This window comes from Heterodontus francisci, chromosome 18, assembly GCF_036365525.1.
Source record: "Heterodontus francisci isolate sHetFra1 chromosome 18, sHetFra1.hap1, whole genome shotgun sequence".
Taxonomy (NCBI): domain Eukaryota; kingdom Metazoa; phylum Chordata; class Chondrichthyes; order Heterodontiformes; family Heterodontidae; genus Heterodontus; species Heterodontus francisci.
The window spans coordinates 82,818,512-82,832,717 of record NC_090388.1 but is presented as its reverse complement, the minus strand read 5'-3'; the positions used below and the strand labels follow the sequence as shown (position 1 = coordinate 82,832,717).

General features: G+C 46.7%; 1 protein-coding gene across 2 annotated transcripts in view; it reads left to right on the top strand.

Annotated features, from left to right (window-relative positions):
• The window catches only part of tmem178bb (transmembrane protein 178Bb), a 482,397-nt gene that overhangs the window by 72,494 nt on the left and 395,697 nt on the right, over positions 1-14,206 (top strand). The window lies entirely within an intron of this gene.

The following is a 14,206-nucleotide window of genomic DNA, read 5'->3' as shown; positions in this document are numbered from 1 at the left end:
AGCTGATTTCTATAGGACATTAACCTGGCTGAAATGAATGGTGGGGGTTGTGAGGGAGTGGGGAACAAGGCCTTACTGTTTGATGAGTATAAGTAGATTGATCACACAATGCTGCGATGGTGTTATCCTGGTGGGCGTGAGCAGTTGTCTAGTTGGAAGCTGTCATGGTTTTTCTCAATACCCTGCTGTACTGTCTGCAGGCAATGTCTCTTCACATATTATAGAACAAACACATGAGTTTTAAGTTGTAGACTTACAACTTAACCTGTTACTGTCTGCCTCTCTATATTCAGTGTGTACCTTGTTTTGACCTGCTCGCTCTGGGTTTATGCACGCCGATTACCTATGTAACAGTTAGACAGGATGTAATGATCCCAGAATATTCTTCCAACAGCATTACCACTACAGTAGATACTGCACTTGCCAAACAGGAATACCGATCTGGTGCATTTATAACAAGTAAAAGCTAGTTGTATTGTTATAGAACTGTTTAATGTATCGGTCCCAAAAGGCATGCTTTACCCAACTTTAACATTGTGTGATAATCTTGATTCAGTGCTTCAAATTGCTCTCACTTACCCCAACCATGAGAGAACTGTTTCCCCTTACCCACTACTGTTCCACAGCTCAAAATGTTCTCGTCAGATGCCAACCATGTTTGTTTAATGAGCCTGAGTTCTGGCTCCAGGAAGATAGTGATATATTTCTTCACAGTCTGGGCATGGGACGGTTAGGGGTATAAGGCAAAGACCATACTTAGCCTTCTGGGTAGGTGGGGAGACAGACATAGAGATAGACTCAGGCAGAGAAGTACAGGGAGAGACAGACAGACAGACAGAGGGGAAGGCAGAGACCAAGACAGAGAGATGGGATCAGTGAGAGACAGAGAGAGAAAGATTGACATAAGATACATGTTGTTGCATTGACCATCTGCTAACAGCTAACTTGAACAGAACAGCTTGAAGAAATAATCCAGGCTGGGTCTCCCATGGTTACCATGCACTGTTTCTAAATGTGTATCACCTATGTGTATTTCAGCTGCTTATATAGCATATAAATGGCCAAGCATAGTAAAGCCCAAATCCAGAGAGGTGAACAAACATAGCACCGTCATAAATACACCACAGAATCCAGTGTTGTACTGAAGAAAACCACAAGTATTTGGACAATGTGGTTACTCATCTAGTAGGAGATGGAAAAAGATTTTCTTTTGCCAGCATTATAGTTTGGTTGAAAATAGCTGATTGGTTAGTTGTCTGGTCTATAAACTACTTGTCTCCCATGTTTTAAATCATCACCTCCCTCTTTCCTCAAGAGCCAGTATTCAAATTCACCACGAACTCAGAAACAGCAGGAGTGAGCCCCTGTGGGTTGTACCCAGCGCAGTCCCGCATCGCTCACCAGTAAATGATTGCGCATGAAATAGCAAGATGCGAATGAAATTATTTTGTTGATTTGGTGAAAGCGATGGAGACAATGTGAAATAATTGACATTTAAAGGTATAGGTTATTGAGAACCTTCCATTTACCTTAAGACAGCTCACCATTACCAGCGTCCTGTTTAAAGTCATAAAGAGAGACACAACTTCTCAGTATCTCCTGAAAAATTGGTTGAATGTGATTAACAGATTTTGTCTGCATTTATATATATTTCTGTAACATCTTTGATGAGATGTTAAACAAACGTCCCATCTGACAGTTCCAGTGGTTCAGGAAGGTGTTAGTATACATCATGTCATTATTTGAAGAATGGCGAGTCCTCCTAGTGTCCCGGCCAATATTTGTCCCACTAAAACCAGATTAACTGATCATTCATCTCATTTTCTGCACATGCACAACAAGGTCAGTGTCTTGGGACCATCAGCTGTGACTCATGTTTTCTGATCTTCACTGTGGTCACCCCAAGTCCAGTTGGAATGATCCTGCTCCACTCTGGGTTTCACTACTCCTGGTTCCTATCTGGTACCTCTGCTGTTTTGTTCTGATATTGAGGTGTCAACCTGGTGAAGCTACAACACAGGACTATCTGCGTGCCAAACTGCGTAAGCAGATGCGATAGACATTACTACGATCCCATAACCAACAGATCAGATCTAAGCTCTGCAGTCCTGCCACATCTAGCTGTGAATGGTGCTGGACAATTAAACAACTAACTGGAGGAGGTGGCTCCACAAATATCCGCATCCTCAATGATGGGGGAGCCGAGCACATCAGTGTGAAAGATAAGGCTGAAGCATTTGCAACAATCTTCAGCCAGATGTATCCATCTCGGCCTCCTCCTGAAGTCCCCAGCATCACAGATGCCAGACTTCAGCCAATTCGATTACTCCACGTGATATCAAGAAACGACTGAAGGCACTGGATACTGCAAAGGCTATGGGCCCTGACAATATTCCGGCAATAGTATTGAAGACCTATGCTCCTGAACTTGCCGCACCCTTAGCCAAGCTGTTGCAGTACAGCTACAACACTGGCATCTACCCTGCAATGTGGAAAATTGCCCAGGTATGTCCTGTACACAAAAAGCAGGACACGTCCAACCCGGCCAATTACCGCCCAATCAGCCTACTCTCAATCATCAGTAAAGTGATGGAAGGTGTCATCAACAGTGCCATCAAGCGGCACTTGCTTAGCAATAACCTGCTCAGTGACACTCAGTTTGGGTTCCTCCAGGGCCACTCAGCTCCTGACCTCATTACAGCCTTAGTTCAAACATGGACAAAAGAGCAGAATTCAAGAGGTGAGGTGAGAGTGACTGCCCTTGACATCAAGGCAGCATTTGACCGAGTATGGCATCAAGGAGCCCGAGTAAAACTGAGGTCAATGGGAATCAGGAGGAAAACCCTCCGCTGGTTGGAGTCATACCTAGCACAAAGGAAGATGGTTGTGGTTGTTGGAGGTCAATCATCTGAGCTCCAGAACATCACTGCAGGAGTTCCTCAGGGTAGTGTCCTAGGCACAACCATCTTCAGCTGCTTCATCAATGACCTTCCTTCAATCATAAGGTCAGAAGTGGGGATGTTCGCTGATGATTGAACAATGTTCAGCACCATTCGTGACTCCTCAGTTACTGAAGTAGTCTGTGTAGAAATGCAGCAAGACTTAGACAATATCCAGGCTTGGGCTGATAAGTGGCAAATAACATTCGCGCCACACAAGTGCCAAGCAATGACCATCTCCAACAAGAGAGAATCTAACCATCTCCCCTTCACATTCAATGGCATTACCATCGCTGAATCCCCCACTTTCAACATCCTAGGGGCTACCATTGACCAGAAACTGAACTGGAGTAGCCATATAAATACCGTGGCTACAAGAGCAGGTCAGAGGCTAGAAATCCTGCGGCGAGTAACTCACCTCCTGACTCCCCAAAGCCTGTCCACCATCTACAAGGCACAAGTCAGGTGTGTGATGGAATACTCTCCACTTGCCTGGATGGGTGCAGCTCCAAAAACACTCAAGAAGCTCGACACCATCCAGGACAAAGCAGCCCGCTTGATTGGCACCCCATCTACAAACATTCACTCCCTCCATCATCGACGCACAGTGGCAGCAGTGTGTACCATCTACAAGATGCACTGCAACAAGTCACCAAGGCTCCTTAGACAGCACCTTCCAAACCCGCGACCTCTACTAACTAGAAGGACAAGGGCAGCAAATGCATGGGAACACCACCACCTTCAAGTTCCCCTCCAATTCACACACCATCCTGACTTGGAACTATATTGCCGTTCCTTCACTGTCGCTGGGTCAAAATCCTGGAGCTCCCTTCCTAACAGCACTGTGGGTGTACCTACCTCACGTGGACTACAGCGGTTCAAGAAGGCAGCTCACCACCACCTTCTCAAGGGCAATTAGGGATGGGCAATAAATGCTGGCCTGGCCAGTGACGCCCACATCCTATGAATGAATAAAAAAAAAATTGAACTGTCAGACAAAGGGAATTAAGATGGTGACGGACATGATGTTGAAGGAAAGTAGGCTGTCAGCTTGTATTCAATTATAAAATTATCCTTATTGACCCAGGGTCAGTGGCAGTTGCTGGGACTAATTCTCACCCACATCATTGAACAGTGTTTGATCGCCCAGAGCAGCAGGTGGGAGCATAGCAATTTCAATAGCAGGATAAATCAGGGCAGAAAGTTTTTCCCTGATCAAGGGATGGGGTCAACCCCCAAAAGTTTCCCAGTGTGAACTGCTTGCCTCCCATGCTTTAAACAAGTGGGGTTGGAGGTTGGGGGCCACTATCACTGCCACCTCGAAAGCCTTTCTTCTTTTGTCCAGCTGCATGGGACTGGCCTTGCCTGGTTCCACTTTTATCTATCCTGTCATGGCCAGAGAATCACCTGCAATGGCTTCTCATCCCACCCCTGCACCATTACCTCTGGTGTCCTCTGAGGATCTATCCTTGGTCCCCTTTTAGTTTTCATCTCCTTGGTGACATCATCCAAAAATGCAACATCAGTTTCTATAGGTTTGCTGATGGCATCCAGCTCTATCTCACTATCACCTCACTTGAAACCTTCACTGTCTCCCTATTGTCACACTGTTTGTCTGACATCCATGGGTGTCTGATTTTAACTGAAAGTGGATGGGTTTTCAATGAGTTAAAATCTTGCCCTCAGTCTTGAATGGGCAGAATCTTTGCTCCAGTTGAATGTCGGGAAGACTGAAGCCATTGTCTTTGGCCCCTGCCACAAACCCTTTTCACCGGCTACTAACTCCATTACCCAACTCTGCCACTGTCCCACGGTTAACCAAGCAATCTTAGCCTCCTATTTGACCCTAAGCTGAGCTTTCCACCCTATATCCTCACCATCACAAAGCTCGCCTACTTCCACTTCTGTAATCTTGACTGTCTCCACGCCAGCCTCACCCCATTGACTGTTGAAACCCTCATCCATCTCATTTTCACTCCAGACAATAGGATTATCTATTCCAGTGTCCTCCTGGTTGGCTTCCCACCTTTCACCCTCCATCAACTTGAGCTCATCTAAAACTCTGCTGTCCAGTTCAATATCAGAACAAATCAGCAGAGGTACCAGATAGGGACCAGGAGTGGTGAAACCCAGAGGGGAGCAGGACCATTCCAACTGGGCTTGGGATGACCACAGTGAAGACTAGAAAACACGAGTCACAGCTGATGGTCCCAAGTCCTGTTCACCCATCACCCCTGTGCTCACTTACCTACATTGGTTCCAACTTCCCTAAATGTCTGAAATGTAAAATTTTCATCCTTGTTTTTCAATCCTTCCAGGGCTTTTCAAGGCTGCCCAAACCCTTACAGTCAGCTGACAGAAGAGACTTTCATCCTGTCAATCTGATCTTGGGTCCCAAAGGACTGGTATCTAACCCATGACACCTCCCCCTCTCCGCCCCTAATTCCAAAGCTATTGTGAACTTGAAGCAATTATTATGGCGAGGCCGTACAGGGGCCACAGCATGAGCAGGCGGGTGATGACTCAGTTAACACCAATCACACACAATCTCTTCAGAAAGGTCACTTTTCATTTACTTGGTTTATTGGTTCTGTGCAGTTCAATGATTTTTTTGATTGAATTCTTTATGGGGAAAAATAAACGAGTGACCTGCATTTGGCAGCACAAGCCAAGGACAGTATAAACAAATCGAGCCAGCAGAAGGGAGGAAGTCTCGGGAGGTGCAGGCTTTTGAAGGCTGCTCCAAACTCCCTTAATTGCTTGTGGGTAAATGAAGTAACATGGACCAGAAGATCCAGCTTCGATCTTGGTCTGGGCTTAGCTGATCTCAGCTGGAGCCCAATAACTGGTCTCTCTCAGGGAGGGTTAAAAAAAAGTCAGCCAGCGGTTCTCCCTCCTGCTGGCTAACTGTGATGTCAGCCTAACTCAATTGGTGGCATTCCTGCCTCTGAATAAAAAAAGTCGTGGGTTCAAGTCCCACTCCAGAGACATGCTGATACTCCCAGTGCAGTTTTGAGGAGTGCTGCACTGTCAGAAGTGCCATCTATTTGATGAGATATTAAACCGAGGCCCTGTTTGCCGATTCCTGCGAGTGTAAAAGATCCCATGGCCACTGTTTGAAGAAAAGCAGGGGAGTTCTCCCTGGTGTCCAATATTGGTCCCTTAATCAACATTGATGAAACAGATTATTAGGCCATTATTATATTGCTGTTTTGTGGGAGCTTGCTCTGCACACATTGCTGTTGCATTTCCTACAATATAGCAGTGATTGCACTTCATTGAAAGTAAAGTGCTTTGGAATGTCTTAAGGCCGGTAGGGGTGCTCTAGAAAGATATTTCCTTTTTGACCTGAATTCCCAATTCACCATTCCTCCATTGAGGCTATATGGAGTCCCTTAAATTGGGCATCTGTTGTGCAGCTTCACAGGTGAATGCTGGCCATTTGGGCAAGTTTAAAATGGCTGTAGAGCCTTAGTCCAGAAAGGAATCAGCGTCTTGAACAGAGAGGGGGAAGAATCTGAGACAGATTAAAACTGATGAAGGCCAGAAAGGAGCAGTATTTTGTGGGAGATAGCTGAGCAATAAATATTTTACACTTAGATAGCGAGTGCTTTTTAATTACTCCCACTAACACCTCAGCACTGACAGGTTGAAGAGAAGGGGTGAGGCATTGCTTTTTGTGTGCTGATTAAGGTGGAGCAAGGGAAGGAAATAAAAGGTGTCTGTTGATATTTGAAAGGATTTGGGTACCTATTGCCAAAAGCACGAAGGAAAGTGATTTAGTACATGGCTGAGTTTACCAGTGCTCTGGGAGGGGAGAGCTGAATTGGCCTCACCAATGCTGTTTCATTTCTGGTCTCTACATTGATTATTTAAAAGCACCAGATCCCTTAATGATGAGGAAGCAGGAACTTGCTTGTGAAAAGATCTTAGTCCATCAGGGGTGGAGAAAGTATCCAAGATATGTCGAGCCTACTCAGGTCGCCTTCTCATTCAAAGCCAAATTTCTCATATCACTCCTGCCCTGTGCTGCAGGGCTTGTGGTTTTGAAGTATTCTAGCTAGATTGCGGGTGTGGTGCATGTGAGTTTGTGAGAGTGTTTGTGACTGAATATGTGAGTGTGTGTGACCGATTGTATGAGTGTTAGGGCGAGTGCTTGTAATGATGGCCGGAATTTTTACGCCACCCCAACGAGCAGGATGGTGGCGGGGGGTGACGGAAAATGGAGCGGGAGGCTCCAGGAAGCTTTCCCGACCCACTGCTGCCTCTGCCGCCCTTTACATAGGGTGGGGGGAAGGAAAAACGGCCCGCCCGCCCCAGGCCAATCAAGGCCCTTAAGTGGCCACTTAACAGCCACTTAAGGGCATTCGCCCGCCTCCACACAGATTTTACACCTGGCAAGCGGGCATCCTGGAGCCGGGAAAAGCTGCCTGGGAAAGCTAGGTGGCTGCTGATCGTCCAGGGGGGTGGGGGGGGGGGGGGGGGTGGGTGAGTGGGGCCTGCTCATCGGGCACAGGGTGCCCGATGGATGGCACCCCCCCGCTACCCCAACCGCCCTCAGCACCCAATTCGCCCCCCTTCCCCCCAACTGACCACCCAAGCCTCGCCAGGGCCCGACCGATTACCCCCGGAGAGGCAACCAAAAGTTACCTTTCTTCCCGGCTCCATGTTTTCTTCTATCTTTGGGTGGGCTGCAGTCCCAGCAGTGGCCACCTTGCCCAGTGGCGCTGCTGGGACTAAGAGCTGCGGGCCCGCTGATTGGCCAGCAGCTCAATGAGGCTGGACATCCTGCCTCAAGTAGGTGGAAGTCCCGCCTCAGAACAATTAAAGCCTGGGGACCCGTAAAATACAAAACGGATCCCCAGGTGAGGCAGAAGAGGGCTCGCCACTAACATTTACATCGGAGGACGGCTCCTGTCCGCCTACCGTAAAATTCAGGCTGATGACTGCAAGTGTGTGTGTGAATGTGTGTGTGAATGTGTGTGTGTGAATGTGTGTCTGTGTTAACGTGTGTGTGAATGCATGTATGAGTGCGTGTGTGAATGTGTATGTAAATGTGTTTGAATGTTTGTGTATGAGTGCATGTGTGAGTGCTTGTGTGTGAGTGAGTGTAAGCAATTGTGATGTGACTGTAAGTGTGATTGTGTGTGTGTGTTTGTAATGGTGACTGAGTTTGTTTGAATGTCTGTGCTAGCTTGTGAGCGTGTGTGTTTGTGACAGTATCTGTGAGTGTGTGTGTGTGTGAGTGTGACGCTGACTGCGAGTGTATTTGAATGTGTATTTGTCATGGTGACTGTGACTGAATGTGTTTGCTTGTGAGTGAGTGTGTTCTTGTGATGGTGAGTGTATGTGTGTGATTGTGTGTAATTGTGACAGTCACTGCGAGTGTGTTTAAGTGTGTGTTTATTTGTGACTGAGTGTGTTTGAGTGTTTATGGAAGTAGGGAATGTGGAAAGGTTTTGATATTGGTTCATTCGTGACATCATTAGCGCACTAAGAGGCCTCGATTTCAAGCAGCTTGTTTTTAAACTACATGACCTATCCATTTCACCAAGAACTGTGCTCTCATTAAATATTGAGTGAACGCCTGTAGCCCCCGAGGTGCAAGCTGAATCTAATTGCATCCAGGATTGCCCTGTATCCTCAGGTGCTGTGGATTCTCTCTCTCTCTCTCGCTGAACTGTTTTGCCTTCCTTCTGAATGAGCGAGTTCCAATTCTTAGTCAGGTGAAGATGGCTGAAGATCTGGAATATGAGTAAGTGGAATCTGGCAGTGTGTTAATTTGCAGGATAACAGCTGGTTAGCACTGCCCCTATCAATGGGTTTACTGCCCTTACCAGCTTTTACAGGGGGTGTGAGTGGGGGCATTATACACAGCAAATTGATCACGGGCCACCTGTTCTTTCCTACAGCATGTGTTGTTAGTTCCATCTTCTCGCCTTGTTCCTAAAAGGTTGCACAGTCGCACTGAACATTATAGGTCTAGCAATGCCTGTATTTTAAAATTCTCAGCCTTGTTTTCAGAGCTCTCCACGGCCTCACCCCTCCCTATCTCTGTAGTCTCCTCCAACCCTACAACCCTTGGAAATCTCTGCACTCTTCCAATTCTGGCCTCTGAATACATTCCTTTGAAGTGCCTTGGGACGTCTTACTATGAGAAAGATGCTATATAAATACAAAATGTAGTTGTTGTGGCTGATGCTACCATCACCCCCAATATCCCCAACCCCACCCACTCCTCCCCACCCCATCCACCCACCCCTCCCACTCCCTCAACCCCACCACTCCACACACCCCCAACTCCCCCACTCCCCCCCACCCTACCCCCCGACTCCCCCACCCCACCCCACTCCCCACCACCCCTATATCCCCACCCCCCCCGCCCCTCCCCATCCCACTCCGCCACCACCGCCACCACCCCCACCCCCCTCCCCCCCAACTCCCCCCCCCCACTCCCTCCCACTAAACCAGCCCACACTCCCCCCACCCCTGGCTGGGATCAGCTAAATCACCAAAAATGTGATTGAACTTGGGCTGTCTGACAGGGTTACATTGCACAGTGCTCAGCGAAAGAAAGATTGTTTCAGACATAAGTCCTCCACCTTGTGTTAGATTTGTCCCACTTAGTTGTCAAATGGAAAATGATTTACAAGCCCAGGGTCACAGCATGAAAGTAAAAGCTGCACAGCACATTGACAGCTGTGTGTTGCATCTGTCAGGCCACTTTACTGACGGGTCCATTGGTGTCAATGTCTTGCAGCTGTTGCCACATCTGCCAATACCCTGAGTTGGTTGTTCTGCTGTTGCCTTTGTATTGATGCCAAGCAGTCGATCTGAAAAGGGCAGGACCTGAGCACAGCAAGAACGAGATGTGTTCATCCACCTCTCGCACCTGATCTCACTGGTATTTGATCCTGGACTGCCCTGAATTGCAGTCTGAAACCTACCGGTCCTTAGTTGCCCTCAGATTTTTTCCCCAGGATCTGTTCTATCTGCCAGATTCCTGCAACAGGCAAGGCCACCAACACATTTAGGTCACAGAAGAACTGCCAATAAGCACAGGTAGATCCCAGGATATCTGTTAGGTCTTGCTATTCTTCATGCACAGGCCTAAGAGGTTCAGTCGTTCTCAGTGATGAGTCATAGAGCGATGCAGTTTGCAGTCTGAGCACTGTGGCTCCATTTCTGACCCACACTCCCAGATACTGTCGTGACACTCCAAAAAAGCTACTCTTAAGTGTCAGCCATAGCACTCTTGCCTCTGAGTCAGAAGATTGTGAGTTCAAGAAGCTACTCCAAATATTTGAGCACGATATCCAGGCTGAGTCTCCCAGTGTAGTACTGCGGGAGTGCTGTACTATCGGAGGTCTCGTTTTTTAGATGAAATATTAAATCTCTTCAGGTGGATGTGAAAGGTCCCATGACACCATTTTGAAGAAGAGCAAAGGGGTTTTCCAAAGTGTCCTGGTCAATATTTATCTCTCAACCAACATCACTAAAACAGATTTCTGCCCATTGTCTCATTGCTATTTTTGGGATCTTTCTGTGCACAGATTGGCCACTGCATTTCCTGCATTGCAACTGTTACTACTTTATTGGCTGTGCAGCACTTAGGGACATCCTGAAGTCATTAAAGGCACGAGAGAAATGCAAGTTCTTAGTTTCTTTCAGGATATTCTATAAGAGAGGGGATCACAGCACTCCATGTCTTCAGGAAAACTATCAGGGTTTAGATCCTGTATCATCTTTCCCTCACCCTTTCAAACCTACTAAGGCCCATGACAGGAACACCTATTCCCACCAACACAGCACATTATCACACCTGGCATCCTTTATTTGGAATAGCTTTGTACAGCCTCAGCCTCTGCCCTTACCCACTGCCAGTACAATAGTCAGTCAGTAGTTTCTAATCTTCACAATGCGTCAACTAGTGGCTCGTTCAGCTCTTCAACCATCACACCAGGATTGGTCTGAAATTTCCTCATCCCCACCACTCCCTCCCCATCCCCCCCCCCGCCCACCCCCATCCCCAACACCAGAGGGTCTGGAAATACAAAGTAAACTGGGAGTGACTAGAATCATTGAATCATAGAATAATCACATTCCAAAAGGAGGCCATTTGGCCCATCATGTCCATGCCAGGGCTACTCAGTAAATACCACTCCCCAGTCCTTTTCCTGTAGCCCTGCAAATGTTTTCTCTTCAGATAATTATCCAATTCCCTTTTGAAAGAGTGGAAGAGTCAGTTACTAGGGGACATAAGTTTAAGGTGAGAGGGGCAAAGTTTAGAGGGGATGTGCGAGGCAAGTTCTTTATACAGAGGGTGGTGAGTGCCTGGAACTTGTTGCCGGGGGAGGTGGTGGAAGCAGATACGATAGCGACGTTTAAGAGACATCTTGACAAATATATGAATAGGAAGGGAATAGAGGGATATGGGCCCCGGAAGTGCAGAAGGTTTTACTTTAGGCAGGCATCAAGATCGGCGCAGGCTTGGAGGGCCGAATGGCCTGTTCCTGTGTTGTACTGTTCTTTGTTCTTTGTTCTTTGAAAGCCATGACAGAATCTGCCTCCACCACACACTCAGGCAGTGCATTCCAGACTCTAGCTGCATAAAATAAGTTTTCCTCATTTCGCTGTTGCTTCCTTTGCCAGTCACCTTAAATCAGCGTCCTTTTGTTCCTGACCCTTTCACCAATGGGAGCAGTTTCTCTCTACTTACTCTGTCTCGACCCCTCATGATTTTAAACACCTCAATTAAATCTCCTCTCAATCTTCTGATCTCTAGGGAGAACAAACTCAGTTTCTCGAATCTATCCATGTAACGAAAGTCTCTCATCCCTGAAATCATTCTCATGAATCTTTTCTGGATGCTCCCTAAAACCTTCTGATGCTTCCGAAAGTGTGACACCCAGAATTGGACATAATACTCCAGTTGAGGCCGAACCAGTATTTTGTAACGTTTCATTGTCATTTTGTTGCTTTTCTACTCTATGTCTCTAGTCATGAAGCTCAGAATCCTGTATGCCTTTTTAAACACTTTTTCAACCTGCCCTGCTGCCTTCAATGAGTTGTTCATATATGACCCCAGGTCTCTCTGTTCCTGCATCCCCTTTAGAATTGTATCCTTTATTATATATTGCCTCTCCTTGTTCTTCCTACCAAAATGTATCACTTCACATTTCTCTGCATTAAATTTCAAATGCCTCGTGACTACCCATTCCACCAGCCTGTCTATGTCCTCTTGAAGTCCATCATTATCCCCCTCACAGTTCACAATACTTCCAAGTTTTATGTCATCTGTAAATTTTGAAATTGTGTCCTGTACACCCAAGTCTAAGTTACTAATATACATCAAGAAAAGCAGTGGTCCTGGTACTGACTCCTGTGGATCCCAACTGTATTTCTTTCTCCAGTCTGAAAAACAACCTTTCACTACTACTCTCTGTTTCCTCTCACTCAGCCAACTTTGTATCCATGTTGCTACTGTCTCTTTTATTCCATGGGCTCTAACTTTACTGACAAGCCTGTTAGGTGGCACTTTATCAAAAACCTTTTGGAAGTCCATGTACACCACATCAACTGCTTTACCCTCATCAACCCTTTAGTTTAGTTTAGAGATACAGCACTGAAACAGGCCCTTCGGTCCACCGAGTCTGTGCCGACCATGAACCACCCATTTATACTAATCCTACACTAATCCCATATTCCTATCACATCCGCACCTGTCCCTATATATTTCCCTACCACCTACCTATACTAGGGGCAATTTATAATGGCCAATTAACCTATCAACCTGCAAGTCTTTGGCATGTGGGAGGAAACCGGAGCACCCGGAGGAAACCCACGCAGACACAGGGAGAACTTGCAAACTCCGCACAGGCAGTACCCAGAATCGAACCCGGGTCCCTGGAGCTGTGAGGCTGCGGTGCTAACCACTGCGCCACTGTGCCGCCCCTCTCTGTTACTTCATCAAAAAACTCAATCAAATTAGTTAAAGACACTTTGCCTTCAATAAATCCGTGCTGGCTTTCCTAATCAACCCACGCTTGCTCAAATGACTTAACTTTGTCCTGGATTATCGTCTCTAAAAGCTTTACCACCACTGAGGTTAAACTGACTGGCTTGTAGTTGCTGTTTATCCTGACATCCTTTATTTTGTGTGTTTACATACATACACTATAAACCTGATATAGGCCTTATTGCATTCCCTCTCTATTTTCTTTCTACACTCACTAATGCGTGGCAGCAGGATCACTCCAGGGTTACTACCTTTGAGGTCCTGCTTGCTAGATTCATTCCTAGCTCTCTGAAATCTTTTTTTTCATTTCCAAAATATACTTTATTCATAAAAATCTGTAAAAATTACATTCCCAAACAGTTTAAAACAGCATCAAGTCAAAGAATACAGACAGTGCAAAGGTGATCAGTTACCTTCTATACAATCATGAGTTGCCTCACAACCCTTCCATTTCATTGTCATGCCATATACATTTTTACATTTACAGCACACAAAGTTTCTCCGAGACAGTTCGAGGGGTTTCCCATGGATCCATCCCCTCAGTTCAGCTTGGTGGGGGGACCTTACACTGTGGTCTTTCCCCATTGAGCCTTTGCTGCGGCTGCCCCAAGCTTTAGTGCGTCCCTCAGCACGTAGTCCTGGACCTTGGAATGTGCCAGTCTGCAACATTTGGTCGTGGACAACTCTTTGCGCTGGAAGACCAGCAAGTTTCGGGCGGACCAAAGGGCGTCTTTTACCGAATTGATAGTCCTCCAGCAGCAGTTGATGTTTGTCTCGGTGTGCATCCCTGGGAACAGCCCGTAGAGCACAGACTCCTGTGTTACAGAGCTGCTTGGGATGAACCTCGACAAAAATCCTTCCTAGCTCTCTGAAATCTGCAGGGTCTAATTACCCTTTCTATCTATGTTGTTGGTACCAAAATGGATCACAACCTCTAGCTGTTCACCCAACCCCCTCAGAGTGATGTGAGCCACTGAGTGACATCCTTGACCCTGGCACCAGGAAGGCAACGCACCATCCTGGAATCATGTCTGTGGCCACAGAAATGTCTGTCTGTTCCCCTAACTATAGAATTTTCTATCACTATTGCTTTCCTAATCCTCCTCCTCCCCTCTGCACTGCTGAGCCACCTGTGGTATCGTGGACTTGGCTCTGGCTGCACTCCCCAGAGGAACCATCACCCTCACCAGCATTCAGTACTGAATACAGATTGGAGAGTGAGATATACTCCAGGAACTCCTGCAGTCTC